The sequence below is a fragment of the Hemicordylus capensis genome, chromosome 12 (assembly GCF_027244095.1).
Source record: "Hemicordylus capensis ecotype Gifberg chromosome 12, rHemCap1.1.pri, whole genome shotgun sequence".
Classification (NCBI taxonomy): domain Eukaryota; kingdom Metazoa; phylum Chordata; class Lepidosauria; order Squamata; family Cordylidae; genus Hemicordylus; species Hemicordylus capensis.
The window spans coordinates 1,228,469-1,248,557 of NC_069668.1; the positions used below are offsets into that span (position 1 = coordinate 1,228,469).

General features: G+C 49.7%; 1 pseudogene; it reads right to left on the reverse strand.

The window, feature by feature from the left end:
* Positions 1 to 1,263: 1,263 nt before the first annotated feature.
* LOC128336104 (beta-glucuronidase-like) lies at positions 1,264 to 16,237 on the reverse strand (annotated as a pseudogene).
* Between the last annotated feature and the right edge of the window lie 3,852 nt (positions 16,238 to 20,089).

Consider the following 20,089-nt stretch of genomic DNA (forward strand, 5'->3'; position numbering starts at 1 on the left):
TCCTGATCACAAGCAGACATGAAATGGTTGTGGATGCACATGTGAACTGACTCGAGGGTTGGTTTGAGCTGGCCAAAGGAAGAGTGAGTGCCTATCGCACTCCACATTTCCTTCCAACCCACCTCTCCCAGCCCTTCTGGCCCTAGGCTTTTGATCAGGTTTGGGCCCATGTAAACTGGTTTCTCTCACAGACATAGTAGTACATGGTAAAGTTTTGCAAGCTAAATATAAGCATGAAATTATACTTGGGAATAAACTAGAGCAGACTTTTAGCTCTGATAGTACTCTTGGATCAGATGCTGCCACCATTGGAACTAATTCTGACACGATTTTCATTGAGCTCTGAGTCGGACATGTTGGGATTCCTTTGTTGCCGTATCGGATCTGTTGGGATTGTCAGTGTGGATTCTCTTACTGTACTTCTTGTAGCTGTTTTTAACACAATGTTGTTTTTTTTAAAAAAGATGATCACCTTCAGATTCAACACACCACTGTGTGAAAACATTTTAGCTTTCTGCCCAGCCATCGGAATCATTTTATTTTTACATTTCCCATTCTGATTTAAGTCAGAATTTCAGTTAGAGATTCCAATACAATTCAGGTAAAGGTGTGCTGTCAACTCCTGGTGACTAGAGCCCTGTGGTTGTCTGGTGGAATACAGGAGGGGTTGACCGTTGCCTCCTCCCGTGCAGTATGAGATAATGCCTTTCAGCACTTTCCTATATCACTGCTGCCTGATATAGGTGTTTCCCATAGTCTGGGGAACATACCAGCGGGGATTTGAACCGGCAACCTCTTGGCTGCTAGTCAAATCATTTCCCCGCTGTGGTATTCGGTGGCTGCACAATTCAACTACACTATATTAAAAATCGGTGTCAATTCCAATATTTTTGGGATAATCGTGTCCGATATGATTTGAGGGAGTTGCACAGGCTTAGAATAAACCGTGTCAAGCAATATTCACTTCAGGAGGCTAATCAGATTTTCTTGGGAGATATGAGAAATAGGTTCACCAAGATCTGCAAACTTTTCAAACCATCTTTGTCATGCATTTTCTTTGGCTCCTTGGAATATAAGAATCAGTTTTGGTCCAGTTACTGGAATCAACCTTGCCACTTGATTTGACTTTTACAACTGAAATACACGTTCTGTTTGCTTTTCCCCCAGAACAACCTTTTTTGTAAGCAACTACAGTCCATATCTGGATTTGCCTCCAAAGCATGTGTTGAATGTATCTTTCCTGAAGTTCTCAAGTTATAATTTTTAAAGTGATCTAAGGCTCTTGAAGGCTTGTGCTTATAGTAAACAGACATCATCATATTTCAGTGACGTGAAACATCTGGATTCGTTGGCAAGCTTCCAGTATCTCTCCTTCAGAAGAAAAGCGGCTGCTTTGGGTTGCCGTTGGCGGGTAAAAATCTCCTTCTTGTTCCCCACGACGCGTATCGTTCCTGGAGGTGAGAGTCACAAAAGCAAGGAAGATTATGCGGGTCAAAGACCATAATGAAGGCTGAACTGAAAGCAAATCGCAAATAACGTTATTCCAGAGCTCTGTGTGATCCAGCCAAGTGCAGGAAAGCTCTAGAACTCTACTACTTGGGAAGCTAAGTGTCTAGGCGTTGTGATTAGAGGGGTGGGCTCTTAAATGGTGTGGGAAATCCCTGCTGAAGTCTCCAAACTCTGGGAGATTGAAGCTTTTTAGGAACTGGAAACCATGATCCCCATAAAGGGAATCCTGGATGTTAACTACTGGGGATGTTGGGAGTTGTAGTCAATATCTGAGATTTGGTCAGAAATTGACTATTAGTCTATTTTAAAAGCTCAATCACTTAGGAAGCTGCCATATACTGAGTCAGACCCTTGGTCCATCTAACTCAGTACTGTCTTCACAGACTGGCAGCGGGTTCTCCAAGGTTGCAGGCAGGAATCTTGTCTCTCCACCCTCTCTTGGAGATGCTGCCAGGGAGGGAACTTGGAACCTTCTGCTCTTCCCAGAGCGGCTTCATCCTCTAAGGGGAATATCTTCCAGTGCTCACACTTCTAGTCTCCCTTTCATATGCAGCCAGGGCGGACCCTGCTTAGCTAAGGGGACAAGTCATGCTTGCTCCCACAAGACCAGCTTTCTTGCAGATAACCCTAACTGGGAGGTACAGCTCAGAAGACAGGAATGGAAGCCAAAATGATCTTGACAGAATGGTAAACCTAGCAAGGACATATGAACAGACATCAGCAAAATGAATATTTGTAAATATTTCAAGATTTATTAGAAGTTTCCAGTTCTACATTCAAGTGTTGGACTAAAAATATTTATTTCTGGTTTAAAACCTGAATCCATTGAAGACTGGTTGGCCACTGATCTTAATATTGGCAGATATCTCATAAGCTGTCAACTGGCAAATACTATATACCACTGCATGCTATCTGTCCAGTATTAAATTATGCCATTGCATGTCTGCTATCAAATCCGACCCAACATCCAATATGAGCTTCAGGGAAAGAGCTAAGCATCAATTCCCTTTTGAAATTACTGGCATTTAAAAATGCTTCACTTGGGTTAAATTGTGCCCTGAAGCTTTAGCGAGATCAAGGGCTACTGTGAGCCAATCTAGCTGTACCTTGTTCTGTCATAAAATCGGCAAAGTTCCAAATGAGCTCCCCAATCATGTACTCCTTCCTCTTTTGATCCAAGACTGCATGATACTCCTTCAGCAATGCCGTCTGGTACTCCTCAGAGAACATAAGAGGTGGGTCCTACAGACATCGGGAAAAGAGGAATGGCTGATGGATGCTACAGCAAGGAGGACCGTCCATCCAAAGTGTTTCCTGAGCAAATCCTTTTAAAATGGATGGTAGCTGGTGCCTCCGTGCGCTAGAGCATTACTGTGGAAGGCACCAGTTGGTTAATGCCTGTGTCACCACCAGTAGTTGGTGGCGATGACACAGGCACCAGCCAATTGGCCATTTGCTTTTTGCAAACCGGTTTCTACAGGCCATTTCCCCGGCTGCCCTGCGAACAACCCGACTCACGGTGTGGAGGCCAGCGATGGCATCTGCTCCGTATTCGCTCTGGATAATGGGCTTCTGGTGAGTCCGATGCCAGTTCTCAAACTGCGAGTTCAGCTGAAGCCTGATCACCTCTAGGTGCCCAGGGTCGTGGTACCAGGAGAAGTAGCTGTTCACGCAGATCACGTCCACATAAGGTGCCTATGGGGACTGAAACTTAGTTCAAAGCGAAGAAGAACTGACCCAGATCTATCTTATTTTTCACATTTACATTTTCTATCTCGCTCTTCCTCCAAGGAGCCCAGAGCGGTGTACGACATACTTAGGTTTCTTTCTTACAACAACCCTGTGAAGTAGGCTAGGCTGAGAGAGAAGTGACTGGCCCAGAGTCACCTGGTCAGTTTCATGGCTGAATGAGGATTTGAACTCGAGTCTCCCTGGTCCTAGTCCAGTACTCTAACTGCTACACCACGCTGTCCCCTCTTAAAGCAAGATCCCCGATGTTTCTCTTCCTAACAAGGAAAGTAAAAGAAAGCAGGGTGAGATTTCTCTTCCTAACAAGGAAAGTAAAAGAAAGCAGGGTGAGATTTCCCCTTTTTGGCAAGAGAGTAGAATTTGGAAAAGTTTATTCCCCCCTCAACTCGCTTTGTCCATGACCCAGCTGGGAAGGATGAATTCCCATGGTGATTTTATTATTATTATTATTATTATTATTACAAGGATTCCCTGTAGCTGAAATCACTTTAAAAGGCAATTTGAGAGATTTGAGGACTGCCCAATAGGATTTGCGATGGATAGATTGAGCCTCCATACTCAGTGGCAGTGTATCCCCGTTCTAGTGAATGTGGGGCAAGCAAAAAAAGAAGTACTGTTGCTTTCATGCCTTCCAAGAACATCTGGCCAGCTGCTGTTGGGAAGCGAAGGCTGGATAGACTAAACTAGATAAGAGTTTCATTTTTCAGGACAGTTCAACTCTCTCTCTGTCTCTCTCTCTCTCTACCACCAAGACTGCTCCATTCTCTCTCCCTCCCTCCCACCAAGACTGCTCCATTCTCTCTCCCTCCCTCCCACCAAGGCTGCTCCATTCTCTATTCCTCCCTCCCACCAAGGCTGCTCCATTCTCTCTCCCTCCCTCCCACCAAGGCTGCTCCATTCTCTCTCTTTCTCTCTCTCTCGCTCTCTCCCTACCACCAAGACTGCTCCATTCTATCTCCATCCCTCCCAAGACTGCTCCATTCTCTCTCCCTCCCTCCCACCAAGACTACTCCATTCTCACTCTCTCTGGCCAAAACTGCTCCATTCTCTCTCCCTCTCACACCCACGATGACTGCTCCATTCTCTCTCTCCCTCCCTCCCTCCCTGACAGCTCCATTCTCTCTCTCTCCCTCCCTCCCATCAAGACTGCTCCATTTCCTCTCTCTCTCTCTCTCCCCCCCCACAAAGATTACTCCATTCCCTCTCTCTCCTGCCAAAACTGCTCCATTCTCTCTCCCTCTCTCACCCACAATGACTGCTCCATTCTCTCTATCCCTCCCTCCCTAACTCCCTCCCTCCAAGACTGCTCCATTCTCTCTCCCTCCCTCCCACCAAGGCTGCTCCATTCTCTCTCTTTCTCTCTCTCTCGCTCTCTCCCTAACACCAAGATTGCTCGATTCTCTCTCCCTCCCTCCCACCAAGACTACTCCATTCTTTATCTCTCTCACACCCACGGTGACTGCTCCATTCTCTCTCTCTCTCTCCCCCTCAATACCACCAAGACTGCTCCATTCTCTCTCCCTCCCTCCCACCAAGACTGCTCCATTCTCTCTCTCCCTCCCTCCCTCCCTGACTGCTCCATTCTCTTTCTCTCCCTCCCTCCCATCAAGACTGCTCCATTCTCTCTCTCTCTCTCTGTCCCCACCCCACAAAGATTACTCCATTCCCTCTCTCTCTGGCCAAAACTGTTCCATTCTCTCTACCTCTCTCAACCACGATGACTGCTCCATTCTCTCTATCCCTCCCTCCCTAACTCCCTCCCTCTAAGACTACTCCATTCTCTCTCTCTACCTCCCTCCCACGAAGACTGCTCCATTCTCTCTCTCTCTCTCCCCCTACCACCAAGACTGCTCCATTCTCTCTCCCTCCCTATCACCAAGACTGCTCCATTCTCTCTCTCTCTGGCCAAAACTGCTCCATTCTCTCTCCCATCCTCCCACCAAGACTGCTCGATTCTCTCTCTCTCTCTCCCCCACCAAGATTACTCCATTCTCCCTCCCTCCCTCCCTCCCTCCCTCCCTCTCTCTCTCTCTCTCCCACCAAGGCTGCTCCCTTCGCTCTCTCTCTCTCTCTCTCTCTCCGTCCCTCCCACCAAGGCTCCTCCATTCTCTCTCCCATCCTCCCACCAAGACTGCTCCATTCTCTCTCTCTCTCTCCCCCACCAAGATTACTCCATTCTCCCTCCCTCCCTCCCTCCCTCTCTCTCTCTCTCCCACCAAGGCTGCACAATTCTCTCTCTCTCTCCCTCCCACCAAGGCTGCTCCCTTCGCTCTCCCTCCCTCCCACCAAGACTGCTCCATTCTCTCTCTCTCTCTTTCTCTCTCTCTCTCCCTACCACCAAGACTGCTCCTCTCTCTCTCTCTCTCTCTCTCTTTCTCTGTCTCTCTCTCTCTCTCCATCCCTCCCACCAAGGCTGCTCCATTCTCTCTCCCTCCCTATCACCAAGACTGCTCCATTCTCTCTCTCTCTGGCCAAAACTGCTCCATTCTCTCTCCCATCCTCCCACCAAGACTGCTCGATTCTCTCTCTCTCTCTCTCTCCCCCACCAAGATTACTCCATTCTCCCTCCCTCCCTCTCTCTCTCTCTCCCCCACCAAGGCTGCTCCATTCTCTCTCCCTCCCTCCCACCAAGACTACTCCTTTCTCTCTCTCTCTGGCCAAAACTGCTCCATTCTCTCTCCCTCCCTCCCACCAACGCTGCTCCATTCGCTCTCCCTCCCTCCCACCAAGACTGCTCCATTCTCTCTCTCTTTCTCCCTCAATACCACCAAGACTGCTCCATTCTCTCTCCCTCCCTCCCACCAAGACTGCTCCATTCTCTCACTCTCCCCCCCTCAATACCACCAAGACTGCTCCATTCTCTCTCCCTCCCTCCCACCAAGACTGCTCCATTCTCTCTCTCCCTCCCTCCCTGACTGCTCCATTCTCTTTCTCTCCCTCCCTCCCACCAAGATTGCTCCATTCTCTCTCTCTCTCTCTGTCCCCACCCCACAAAGATTACTCCATTCCCTCTCTCTCTGGCCAAAACTGTTCCATTCTCTCTCCCTCTCTCAACCACGATGACTGCTCCATTCTCTCTATCCCTCCCTCCCTAACTCCCTCCCTCTAAGACTACTCCATTCTCTCTCTCTACCTCCCTCCCACGAAGACTGCTCCATTCTCTCTCTCTCTCTCCCCCTACCACCAAGACTGCTCCATTCTCTCTCCCTCCCTATCACCAAGACTGCTCCATTCTCTCTCTCTCTGGCCAAAACTGCTCCATTCTCTCTCCCATCCTCCCACCAAGACTGCTCGATTCTCTCTCTCTCTCTCCCCCACCAAGATTACTCCATTCTCCCTCCCTCCCTCCCTCCCTCTCTCTCTCTCCCACCAAGGCTGCTCCCTTCGCTCTCTCTCTCTCTCTCTCTCTCCGTCCCTCCCACCAAGGCTCCTCCATTCTCTCTCCCATCCTCCCACCAAGACTGCTCCATTCTCTCTCTCTCTCTCCCCCACCAAGATTACTCCATTCTCCCTCCCTCCCTCTCTCTCTCTCTCTCTCCCACCAAGGCTGCACAATTCTCTCTCTCTCTCCCTCCCACCAAGGCTGCTCCCTTCGCTCTCCCTCCCTCCCACCAAGACTGCTCCATTCTCTCTCTCTCTCTTTCTCTCTCTCTCTCCCTACCACCAAGACTGCTCCTCTCTCTCTCTCTCTCTCTTTCTCTGTCTCTCTCTCTCTCTCCATCCCTCCCACCAAGGCTGCTCCATTCTCTCTCCCTCCCTATCACCAAGACTGCTCCATTCTCTCTCTCTCTGGCCAAAACTGCTCCATTCTCTCTCCCATCCTCCCACCAAGACTGCTCGATTCTCTCTCTCTCTCTCTCTCCCCCACCAAGATTACTCCATTCTCCCTCCCTCCCTCTCTCTCTCTCTCTCCCACCAAGGCTGCTCCATTCTCTCTCCCTCCCTCCCACCAAGACTACTCCTTTCTCTCTCTCTCTGGCCAAAACTGCTCCATTCTCTCTCCCTCCCTCCCACCAACGCTGCTCCATTCGCTCTCCCTCCCTCCCACCAAGACTGCTCCATTCTCTCTCTCTTTCTCCCTCAATACCACCAAGACTGCTCCATTCTCTCTCCCTCCCTCCCACCAAGACTGCTCCATTCTCTCACTCTCCCCCCCTCAATACCACCAAGACTGCTCCATTCTCTCTCCCTCCCTCCCACCAAGACTGCTCCATTCTCTCTCTCCCTCCCTCCCTGACTGCTCCATTCTCTTTCTCTCCCTCCCTCCCACCAAGATTGCTCCATTCTCTCTCTCTCTCTCTGTCCCCACCCCACAAAGATTACTCCATTCCCTCTCTCTCTGGCCAAAACTGTTCCATTCTCTCTCCCTCCCTCCCACCAACGCTGCTCCATTCGCTCTCCCTCCCTCCCACCAAGACTGCTCCATTCTCTCTCTCTTTCTCCCTCAATACCACCAAGACTGCTCCATTCTCTCTCCCTCCCTCCCACCAAGACTGCTCCATTCTCTCACTCTCCCCCCCTCAATACCACCAAGACTGCTCCATTCTCTCTCCCTCCCTCCCACCAAGACTGCTCCATTCTCTCTCTCCCTCCCTCCCTGACTGCTCCATTCTCTTTCTCTCCCTCCCTCCCACCAAGATTGCTCCATTCTCTCTCTCTCTCTCTGTCCCCACCCCACAAAGATTACTCCATTCCCTCTCTCTCTGGCCAAAACTGCTCCATTCTCTCTCCCTCCCTCCCACCAACGCTGCTCCATTCGCTCTCCCTCCCTCCCACCAAGACTGCTCCATTCTCTCTCTCTTTCTCCCTCAATACCACCAAGACTGCTCCATTCTCTCTCCCTCCCTCCCACCAAGACTGCTCCATTCTCTCACTCTCCCCCCCTCAATACCACCAAGACTGCTCCATTCTCTCTCCCTCCCTCCCACCAAGACTGCTCCATTCTCTCTCTCCCTCCCTCCCTGACTGCTCCATTCTCTTTCTCTCCCTCCCTCCCACCAAGATTGCTCCATTCTCTCTCTCTCTCTCTGTCCCCACCCCACAAAGATTACTCCATTCCCTCTCTCTCTGGCCAAAACTGTTCCATTCTCTCTCCCTCTCTCAACCACGATGACTGCTCCATTCTCTCTATCCCTCCCTTAAAAACTCTATCTTTCATTGGTGTTGAATAGTTTCGCGTTCTTGACCATTTGAAGTGCATCTTCTTCACTGTCCTTGATATATTCTTCAAGGCCTCTTTTCTACTCCTCTACTGTTTGATGGACTTGCAGCATTCCTCTTCCACCTGAGCTACGAGGGAGGTATAGCCTATCGACATCACTGCAGGGGTGCAGAGCATGATTGATGGTCATGATTTTCCTGGTCTTACGATCCAGCGTCTCTAGCTCTGCCTGGGTCCAGTCTATTATTCCTGCAGTGTATCTGATAACAGGTATAGCCCAGGTGTTTATGGCTTTTATGGTGTTCCCACCATTGAGTTTGGACTTGAGGATTTTTCGAACTCTCCTGATGTATTCACTTCCAATTTTTCTTTTCACTTCAGTGTGTGCGATGTTATCAGCCTGGAGAATGCGCAAGTATTTGTAATGTTTCACCCCCTGGATAGACTATCCCTCTATCCCTTAAAAACACTGAGCCGCAAATGCAGAATCCTTTGCCCCTTACAAATAATGCCATCTGATCCTCTCTCTTGCTTGGCATCATTTATTCTGGCTGTGTTTTTTTAAACAGTTTTGCATATTTCATTCTAGATTGGTTAGGCAACTATAGAGGACCCTGTCTGCCCCCAGCACTGAACATTTGATCCCACGTTGCCTCTCGAATCTCACATTTTAGCTGGCGTCGCCAGCATGTGCTTCAGCAGATCTTTGTAACCCATGAGGACTGGGAACTTTTCAATGCAACTTATTTGTAAAAATGAAAGCGGGGATTCTCAAGAACCTGGATTCTGGGCTCAGTATGCTACGTTGTGCTTTTCCTGTACTCGGTGTTAATGAATGTCCTCTCAGGAAAGAGGAGTCCAAAGCTGTGCCTTTAATTAGAACATCCAAGGATTTGAGCGGAAAAGAAGACATACTCACTCCTTTATCCTGCGCGTAGTTGGCGTTTGAGACAAATGTCACAGGCCGGGTGGGGTCTGTGGATTTGGTGTGAGCGATCACTGTCCTACGTGCAAAGAACTTGGTTTTAAAAACACACTTCCTTGGTATCCTGAGTGAATGCTTTAGTCCTTCCCTGCCTCAAAAGTCCATTTATAGCAGCCAATTTGAGGATCCTATTTCTCGGGCTTCCTGGGATGGAAGACCTGGAGAAGGATTTTGGAGTCCTCCACTGGAGATGAGACATCCCAGAATAGTTAATAACTGAACTCCAGAAATACGCCTTCCTTGACATCAGTAGAAACTCCTCTCCAGACACACACCAAACTTGGAATTTCATCCATGCTACAACAATGGCAAATATTTATAAACTGCTTTTCAACAAATGTTCCCAAAGTAGTTTACAGACATATAAATGTAACACAGCACCCAGAGAGAAGCTGACTTATACTGAGTCGGGTATACACTGACTGGCAGCGGCTCTCCAAGGTTTCAGGCAGGAGTCTCTCCCAGCCCTACCTAGAGAATCTGGGACTTTCTGCATGCCAGAATGCAGATGCTCTTCCACTGAGCGATGGCAGAGCTCGCGTGTAGTCTCCCATCCAAATTCCAACCCAGGCACACCCTGTATAGCAAAGCAGACAAATAATGCTCACTACTATGAGGCCAGCAGTCTTCCTTGGCATTCCTTCTCCAAAGGAATCGGAGTACCCAGTTCAAAACTGGAGCACTTCTCAGTGAACTGACTTCCACCCAAAAGTTGGAGATAGAGTTATTAATGTATACACTGCAGTTGTTAAGAGCGCCACCAACCGCTGCTTTTTCCCCCTTCTTTTTTTTGCTGGAGCAACGTCTAAGGCTTGCTGCTGGCCATGGTCCTGAAAGCTATACCTTGTCTTGGACAACTTTTCTTTTGCTTCCTGGCTCCTTAGCCCACAGTGAACACTCAATCCGGTTACCTAGTGGTTGAAACGGAGCCTCTTACACAATTAAGGGAAGCTCCCTCTCTGAGATGGTTCCTACCTCTCATGTTACAGCCTGCCCTATTGGCCCCGGCCCCACAGGAGAATCTAACACCCTCCGTCTTCTCTTCCTGTGATCACAGCTCCTCTTCCAACTCGGGGCACGCCCTCTCCCAAATCTCAAGGCATACCTCTGGTGGGTCTGGCGTGGGCAAATCACTCACTTAAAGTAGTAGGCGGCCACGGCAAGCTCCGAGGCCGGTTTGTTGGCCATCAACGAACCGGCCGAGGGGCGGTTCTTGTCACGACCGAGGGGCGGTTCTTGTCCCGGCAGATCAGCTCCTCCATCACCACCAGGTGGTGCTGTAGAGATTTGTTTCCAAAGTTTGTACTTAAAAAAAAAAAAGAAATAAAGGCCATCAATCCCTCAGTTCCCCAGCTCCTAATATCCCACCCTTCCCTGCTTGTTATTTCTGCCAATTTTTCTTCTCAGACCGTTCAAAAGGAACAGCAGAAGTTGCTTTATACCCAGTCCATCTAGCTCAGGATTGTCTACACTGACCGGCAGTGATTTACCCACGGTTTCAGGCAGGAGTCTTTCCCAGCCCGGCCTGCAGATGCTGCCAGGAATAGAACCGGGGACCTTCTGCGTGCAACACAGATGCTTTACCCTTGAGCTGTGGCCCCATCCCTTCTACTGGGGTAGGCAGCATGTGATACTCCAGATGTTTGCTCAACTACAACTCCCACCATCCCACGCTGCAATAAATTGTGGCTGGGGGTGATGGGATTTGTAGTTCAGCAATGTCAGGAGAGTGGCACATTGCCCACTACTGCCCACAGGAGAATATCTTGCAGGGCCAATGTAGTCTCCCTTCCAGCTGCAAACCAAGGCAGACCCTGCTTAGCAAAGGGGAGAGCTCATGCTCAATACCACAACTCTCCTACCCTCCTTTCCTTACACCCTTCTGTCTCCTCCACCTCTTCTTGCATCACAACCACACAGCCAATGGCAGGTCACCTGCCAACCCCGACTCCGCTTCCGTGACCTCAGAGCAGCTCATCCAATCACTTCCAAAGGCTTCACCACTATCTCCACCCAGCAAATCCCTTAGGGCACTGCAGGGAGGACTTGCAGGGAAAGCACCAATCACTCACACGTCTCTCATGCCCACTCCGGGGCAATCATCGATGACGACAATGCTGTAGGTGTCGCAGAGCTCCATGATCTCTTCAGCATAGGGGTAGTGGCTGGTGCGGAAGGAGTTGGCACCCAACCAGCACAGGAGATTGAAATCCTTCACCACCAGGGACCAGTCCAGCCCTTTGCCAGGGATCTGTGGGGAGGAACCAATTCGGTCAGGCTCTTTCCTGAACCCGACGCGCCATCCGCACCGAATGCGTTCTTTGAAAACAGCCGTAGGCGACCCAACTCACGTCCGCGTCCTCGGGGTTGGAAGGTGAAAGATCAGGAACAGGCCAGCTGAAATCTGCAGGAGATATGACTCGGCACCTCACCCCCCCCACCATGGTCTCATCCTGACAAACCTCCTGGCCAGGAAGGAAGAGAGAGGGTTGGGCTGGCTCCTGGGGTGCTGGAGGGCTCTCCTCACCCCCTGGTTGCACTGCATTCTGCTGCTTGTTGTGGGGCAGAGGAGGGGGTGAATGAGGTTTCTTTAAATCACAGAGGCCTTTTTGTAGAATTAATCCAAGTGACAGGCCCATAAGATCTTTATTTATTTATTTATTTGATTTCTATACTGCCCCTCCAAAAATGGCCCAGGGCATTTATCGTGACTCTGACACTCTGCTGCCAAGTTCTGGTCTGGATGGGGGAGCAGGAATTTTTTTTTTTTCAGGATGGGGGAGTGCCTGTGACTCTTTGCTACCTTTGGGAGTCATTTATTTTTTTTACATCGTATAACCCGCTCTTCCTCCCAGGAGCCCAGAGCGGTGTACTACATCCTTGAGTTTCTCTTTCACAACAACCCTGTGAGGTAGGCTAGGCTGAGAGAGAAGTGACTGGCCCAGAGTCACCCAGCTAGTCTCATGGCTGAATGGGGATTTGAACTTGGGTCTCCCCGGCCCTAGTCCAGCACTCTAACCACTACACCATGCTGGCCCTATCCCTGAACAGTTCATATAACACTCAGGCCTTCTGTCCCCAGGATCGGACCCCAGCCAGGCTTGGGTTACCTCCAAGTAGTACAGGTATCCAGGCTGCTCATTCATCAGGTAGGGCCACCAAAGGGCAGGCTCTGACACCTTCAACTCTCCAGCTGACCCCTGTCCGGTCGCCACCGTGACACTGTCCCGGTTGCGGAGGATCAGGGCCAAGGAGTACCGAGGGCTCCCACGGAACGAGAGCAGATACTGGACCAAACCTGGCGCAAAAGAAGCTAGTTAGAAGTCGAACCTGGTGGCAGAGAGGGTGGTTGGAATCTAGGTAGGGGTCGTCCCAAATTCGAATCCTGCCTCTGCTGGGAACGCAATGGCGGGCCTTAGGTGAACGGGTGTCCCTGCCCATGGAACCAATTGCTTCCCTGTCTGTGGGAAGGGAATGCGAGAATTATAAGCATCATAGAACAGGGTGTTTAGTCTCTGGAAAGCAGAGTGGAAGGGAACTCTGGGGTTTGCACCCCAACACCCATCACAGGCCCCCTTGCGGGGGTAATGGGGGAACAGATGTCTGTATGCAAGGGAGAAGGAGGAGGAGAGCTGGTCTTGTGGCAGCAAGCATGACTTGACCCCTTTGCTAAGAAGGGTCCACCCTGGTTGCATTTGAATGGGAGACTTGATGTGTGAGCACTGTAAGATTATATTCCCCTCAGCAGGGGATGGAGCCGCTCTGGGAAGAGCATCTAGGCTCCAAGTCCCCTCCCTGGCAGCATCTCCAAGAGAGGACTGAGAGAGATTCCTGTCTGCAACCTTGGAGGAGCCGCTGCCAGTCTGTGAAGACAATACTGAGCTAGATGGACCAAGGGTCTGACTCAGTATATGGCAGCTTCCTATGATGGGAGACTACATGTGGGCACATTTTCCTGGGGGCGTGGGGGGCATAGCTCAATGGAAGTGCATCTGCTTTGCTGGCAGAAGGTCCCACGTTCAACCCCTGGCAGCATCTCCAGGTAGGGCTGGGAAGGAACCCTGCTTGAAATCTTGGAGAGCTGCTGCCAGTCAGAGTAGACAGTCCTGAGCTTGATTAACGGGCCGACTCAGCATAAGGCAGCTTTCTATGTTCCTAATGCGAGAAAGACGTGGCACACCTTCTAACAGCAAGCCCAATGCCATTTTGCTCTCATGCCAGCATGGTCTGGGTCACCTACCGATGTTTCCTGCCACCTTGGTGGTCACCGTGATATCATCAATATATGCGGAGGGGGTGGTGTACAGCAGGACAGGGTGGTGGATCCCAGCGTAGTTGAAAAAATCAAACTGCGTGTTTTGAACGAAGTAGCCCTTGGGGTACCTGCGGTTGGGCAAGAGGGGGCATATTGGAACACCCCAGTCCACAGAATATGCACCAGGCATTTGCTATTGTGACTCCATGCCCAGTCCAGCTTCATTTTTTGACTTGCCGACTCTTTTTGACATGCAACGGTTGGTAGCACGTGACAGTGTCGCACAGCTGGCATGCAATGGCATTTGGAAGCGGATTATCTGAAAAAGTTCAAGAGTCGACCCTTGCCAGACCATTGGAAAATGCCAGCATGCCTGAACCATTGGGTAAAGTGTCAAATACCTGAATTTGAATTCTGAATGTGAACTTTGACCTGCTGAAACAGAATGCTGTGCAGCAGCAGTGGGTGCGGCGAGCGGCACCTTTAAAGGTAAATCAATCAGGGCTTACCTCCACTCTTGCACCTCCGCCACTCATGTGGCTTTCGGTGAGGGATCGGCATGTAATTCATGCAGCTCTTTACAGAACCAAGACTGGGTACCAAAAAAGGCAGTGAAAGCCTCTTTCTGACCAGTGGGCCGCAGCCAAAGCACCCGAAAGAACCTGTGTAAGCAACTCTTCCGGAGAACTTCCTTCCTCCACTCGAGGGGGAATGTTTCCGAACCTCTGGCCAAAGGGTGCTGAGCTGGCCAGTGGGAGACTACCGTGCCACGTGCACTCACATGGACTCATCCTTGAAAAACTGAACGGTCCCCGGAGGCAGCGTTTGGGGAGTCAGGGTGTTGTTGACAGCAATAGTGATCCGGCAGGGTTCACCAGGAGCATCCTGAAGGAGGCGGCTGATCTCCACTTCAAACGGTAGGTGGCCCCCTTCGTGCTCGGTCACCTGCACCCCGTTGACCCACTGGAAGGGAAGAAAGCAAAGCTCTGGGAGGGAAGATGTGAGACGCTTGCGGTTAGAAACAGAAGACCGCTCCTGACTCTCGGGGTCATCGTGGGAACTTGCGAGAGGACAGAGCTGCCCAGCCTGCTCTTTCAGTCACCGCCACCACAGATGGTGAGAGAGTGGTACTGCAGCTAGTGGATCTCTAAACTCACAATATTACTCTTCTAGAATGCAAGAAAGTTCTACAGGAAGGCCCTGGACTCATAGCTTGTATTTATCATTAGTTACCATCATCATCTAAACATGTCAAAAAGTTGCTCACGGATGCCATACTCACCACGATGGAATAGTAATGTGCACTGCCAATCCGGAGCACCACACGCGTCCCAGCTTCCTTCAGGATCCAGCGGGCAGGCGGAAACACCTCCTTCTCGTACCAAACCCAGCCAACAAATCGCCGCAAGTTGGGGTCCTGAGTGATCTCTTTGAAGCTGGCGGGGACCGGCATGTCCATCACCGGCCCAGACTGGAAGGGTTCAAAGTTCTCACATTAGGGCAGAGCTGTCATCCAGCTCCAAGGCAATGCCAAGGGTAACGGAATCAGCCCATTACCACTTTTCCAATGACTATAGCCATAAGCATAGATATAGATATGAACATCTCCTCCTATAAGGCCGCATTTTTGCACAACCCTTAAATATTATAGATAGTGCCTGAAACATGCAAAAGAGATGGGTAACGGAATCAGAAGCAATACCCCCTCCCACATGCTGATTCCATTATCATTGTGTTTTGCATATTTGAATCATTACCTATAAAGTGTAATGCCCTCTACAAAATATGGCCTTATAGCAGGGGGTGTTCTCTTGCCAGTGGGTATATTATCAACTTGCACATAACAACAGTTTGAAAACTTGCTAATGGCTACAGTCATGGGGGGGAAATGGCAACATGTCTGATTCTGTTACCCCTTGAATCCCCCTCTGTCAAAGTTTGTACCAACTGAGTTTTGAAAGCAGCACTGGGAATTGCCTTATGTCGCGACATGCAGAAAGGGTGCCAACGTCTGTTGGTGGTTGTGCTCCTCTGCTCTTAACAGCAGCCTGGCGTGCACACACATTTAGAAGGCCAAATTTTTGGTGGCATCCGGGAGGACGGGAGATGCTTCTCTGGCTAAAGTTCTGTGGATCAGGTTGCCGTTACAGACACAAGAAGCAAAAACATTCAAAAGCAAAAATAGAATACCGAGCTCCCACGAGAGGGCACTAGCACGCCATTGAGAGACAAAAACTTTCTGCTTTACCTTCACAGTTCTGCTTGCATTTCTTAAAATGACTTCCACCAACCCACAGCCTAAAACAAACAGTCGAGAGCTTTAAAAAAACGTGATGGCGGTTGGCTCAACTCTCTGGTGCCACGCAGTGCCACCTTCAACATGGAGGACAACGTTCTCAGAGCCGTGCACCCCCACCAGCAGGAGGGTAGCAGCAACAGAGCCCAGCAGCCGCCCAACCATGCTGCTTCCTGCCCAGGGCAGCCTTCTCTGCGCCTGGAGAGACAGCCAGGTGACCGGGCGGACAGCTGACGTGCCGCAGCCACTCCCCGCGCGACCACCGGAGGCAGCCGCGGCCATCTTGCATCAGGGCGATACCCGGCCTTCCAGGGGTCCTGAAGCATTGTGGCTCACAGGTCGCCCGCAGGCAAGACCTGGATGGGGCTAGCATTAAAAAAGGCCACTGGCCAGACAGGCAAGGGCAGCTCCCGGCTAGCTAGCTAGTAGTCCGGTAGCCAAGCAGGATGGAAGAGGGGGAGACGGGCTGGACCTCTTCCTATTGGCTATAAGAGATGGATATTCAGTGCTGTTTTTCCGGAAGGACGCTGTGCACATGCCTAAAGGGGCTCTGTCCTTCCTTATCTATATATTGAGACGCTCTTTCCTACCCAGAGAGAAAGGCCCTCTGCAGATGCTTAGAAGCATGTCTATACAAATATATACTCTCTCTCTGAGATCTGGAAAATACCCCTAGACTCAGTTTTGTTATCATGTGGCTTTGATGGGGAACCCAGGGGAGACCATAGCTCTATTATTATTATTATTATTATTATTATTATTATTATTAACATTTTCTATCCCGCTCTTCCTCCAAGGAGCCCAGAGCGGTGCACTACATACTTGAGTTTCTCTTTCACAACAACCCTGTGAAGTAGGCTATGCTGAGAGAGAAGTGACTGGCCCAGAGTCACCCAGCAAGGATCATGGCTGAATGGGGATTTGAACTCGGGTCTCCCGAGTCCTAGTCCAGCACTCTAAACACTACACTACGCTGTCAGATAATGCAGCTCTCAGGGTTATCTCTTCCTCCAAGGAGCCCAGAGTACATAGTGAAGTTTCTCCTCACAACAACCCTGTGAAGTAGGTTAGGTTGAGGGAGAAGTGACTGGCCCAGAGTCACCCAGCAAGTATCATGGCTGAATGGGGATTTGAACTTGGGTCTCCCCGGCCCTAGTTCAACACTCTGACCACTACACCACGCTGGCTCTCTCTACTACCTCTGCTCCCAATCCAGCTGCTTTACTTCCTTTTTGAGCCTGCATAAGACCAAGAACCTGTTTGCTTGCAAGCTGTGGACAGCACCTATGCCAGCCGCCCTGATCTTAAAGCTCCAGGATGCATATAGATGGAAGCAGCTTCATGCAGAAAAGACAACGTAAAGCTGGCTAGGCAGGAGTGACTGGCCTTGAAGTTCTGGAGATGAATCTCTTTCCCCAGGTACTTTAGCACGGTTTGCAGAGCTTATCACTTTGGCGCGGGCCCTCCAGATAGCCCAGGGACCACGTGCTGCAAACATCTTCACAGAATTAAGGTATGCTTTGGAATTGATGGGATCCGAGCTGTCGGTGACTGACCAGGAGAGGGATCTTGGGGTTGTGGTGGACAGCTCGTTGAAAGTGTCGACTCAGTGTGCGGCAGCTGTGAAAAAGGCCAATTCCATGCTAGGGATCATTAGGAAGGGGACTGAAAATAAAACTGCTAATATTATAATGCCCTTATACAAAACTATGGTGCGGCCACACTTGGAGTACTGCGTCCAATTCTGGCCACCACATCTGAAAAAAGACATTGTAGAACTGGAGAAGGTGCAGAAGAGGGCAACCAAGATGATCAGGGGCCTGGAGCACCTTTCTTATGAGGCAAGACTACAACACCTGGGGCTATTTAGTTCAGAAAAAAGACGACTGCGGGGAGACAGGATAGAGGTCTATAAAATCATTAATGGTGTGGAGAAAGTGGAGAGAGAAAAATTCTTCTCCCTCTCACACAACACTAGAACCAGGGGTCACTCCATGAAATTGATTGCCAGGAGGTCTAGGACCAGCAAACGGAGGTACTTTTACACACAAGGCATCATCAACTTGTGGAATTCTCTGCCACAAGATGTGGCGACAGCCTGGATGGCCTGAAGAGGGGTTTGGATATAACTTCATGGGGGAGAGGTCTATCAACGGCTACTAGTCGGAGGACTACAGGCCACCTCCAGCCTCAAAGGCAGGATGCCTCTCAGTACCAGTTGCAGGGGAGTAACAGCAGGAGGGAGGACAAGCCCCTTTCAACTCCTGCCTGTGGCTTCCAGCGGCATCTGGTGGGCCACTGTGTGAAACAGGATGCTGGACTAGTAGATGGGCCTTCTTGGGCCTGATCCAGCAGGGCTGTTCTTATGTTCTCCGCGGCTGCCTCCGTCCAGCATCCTGTTTCACACAGTGGCCCACTGCCTTCTTGATATTTTTGCTCAAACGTTTGGTTACGGAAAGGACTGGGATGGTTTTAAGGTGTCTGGGGACTGGTTTTGGTTTTTTGTAGGTGTGTTTATAGCCTTAGGACATTGTATACAATGTGTACCAGGATTGCTTGCTATGTGAAATTCTACACTCAATTTGCGGTCAAAAGTAAGATTGTACAATTAATTGCCGTTGCACCAGGTGCTTGAACCCTTTGCAGTCATCCTCTCTCTCTCTCTCTCTCTCTCTCTCTCTCTCTCTCTCTCTCTCTCTCTGCACACTCACACAAATATTTTATATGTGTGTGTGTGTATAAACCTATATTGGGCAGCAGCGATATTGGAAGATGCTGAAAGGCATCATCATCTTATGCTGCGCGAGAGGAGGCAATGGTCAACCCCTCCTGTATTCTACCAAAGACAACCACAGGGCTCTGTGGACACCAGGAGTCGCTTAAAGGCACTCTGTCCCTAGATATGTTTAAAAGCTCTTTCCTGCTCAAAGGGAAAGCCCTTTGTGCATGCTTAAAGACACACATCTATATTTTAGAAGCTCTTTCCTGCAGAAAGGGAAAGCCCTCTGTGCATGCTTAAAGGCACTCTGTGCATATATAAGTCCTGCTCAAAGAGAGAGGCCTTCTGCACATGCATAAAGGCACTCCGTCCAACTATAAGGCCCTCTGCAAAGGAAAGAGCTCTTTCCTGCTGAAAGGGAAAGCCCTCTGTGCATGCTTAAAGGCACTCTGCCCTTCCACTTAATTTTTAAATGCTACTTCTTGCCTGAAGGAGAATGCACTCTGCACTTGCTCAGGATGCAGCACCATCTTTGGCAAAGAGCAGGGGGGTCTAGGGACCCAGTTGTGCGCCGAATGCTTGCAAATTTGAAATGCAAAAGGGGCAAAAGAAAAGACTCGAGTGTGTCTTTTTGCAGATAAGATTCCTTATTTCCTTCCTCACAAATTCGGGTCTCTGGCTGGAGTGTCAGTATTGTGTTGACAGAGATGTCAATTTCGGACTTATTTGCTATCAGTTTGTCTGCTCTGTTTATTGTAGTCATGGGTTGATTTATGTCAAACTGTGTATATAATAGTCCACTTGCTTTTATTGGAGACCTCAATGGCTCAAGATTCCATTGCGTATGTCTGGTTATTTTGTAGTATATTAAATTGTGTTGCAGTTAATTGGAAGGGCGGGTTAGGGGTTTTGTTTGCCTTTACATCCCATCGCACCTTGAATAATAACATTTAAGTATTGCGGCTATGTCTCTTTGCTCTTCTGTTGATTATTCATGTCGGTTTCTGTACACGTTTCATCTCCTTTGCCTAGACAAAGCCATATGGCTTGTAGATTTATAATCAGAGTGTTCACTTTATAAACAATTTCCCATCCATCGGGTCTCATCATGTCGGAATTAAGTCACTGTGTCTTGCTTTTGTGCAGCAAGAGAAGGGCAATCTGTGTATGCTCAGAAGGGACTCCTTTCATATTTCGCAAGCCTGAGACCAGGTCAAATCCATGTGGCGCCTTCTTAGTAAGATACCTACATAGCAATGGTGACATATTGGAAGTGGCCATAATGAACTGCAAGTTGAAGATGAGCCAGCAGCGTGATGCAGCAGCAAAAAAACCTAATACAATCCTAGGCTGCTTTAGCACTTGTCAGACCTCACTAGCAATACCAGCTCTGGGCCCCATATTTTAAGAAGAGC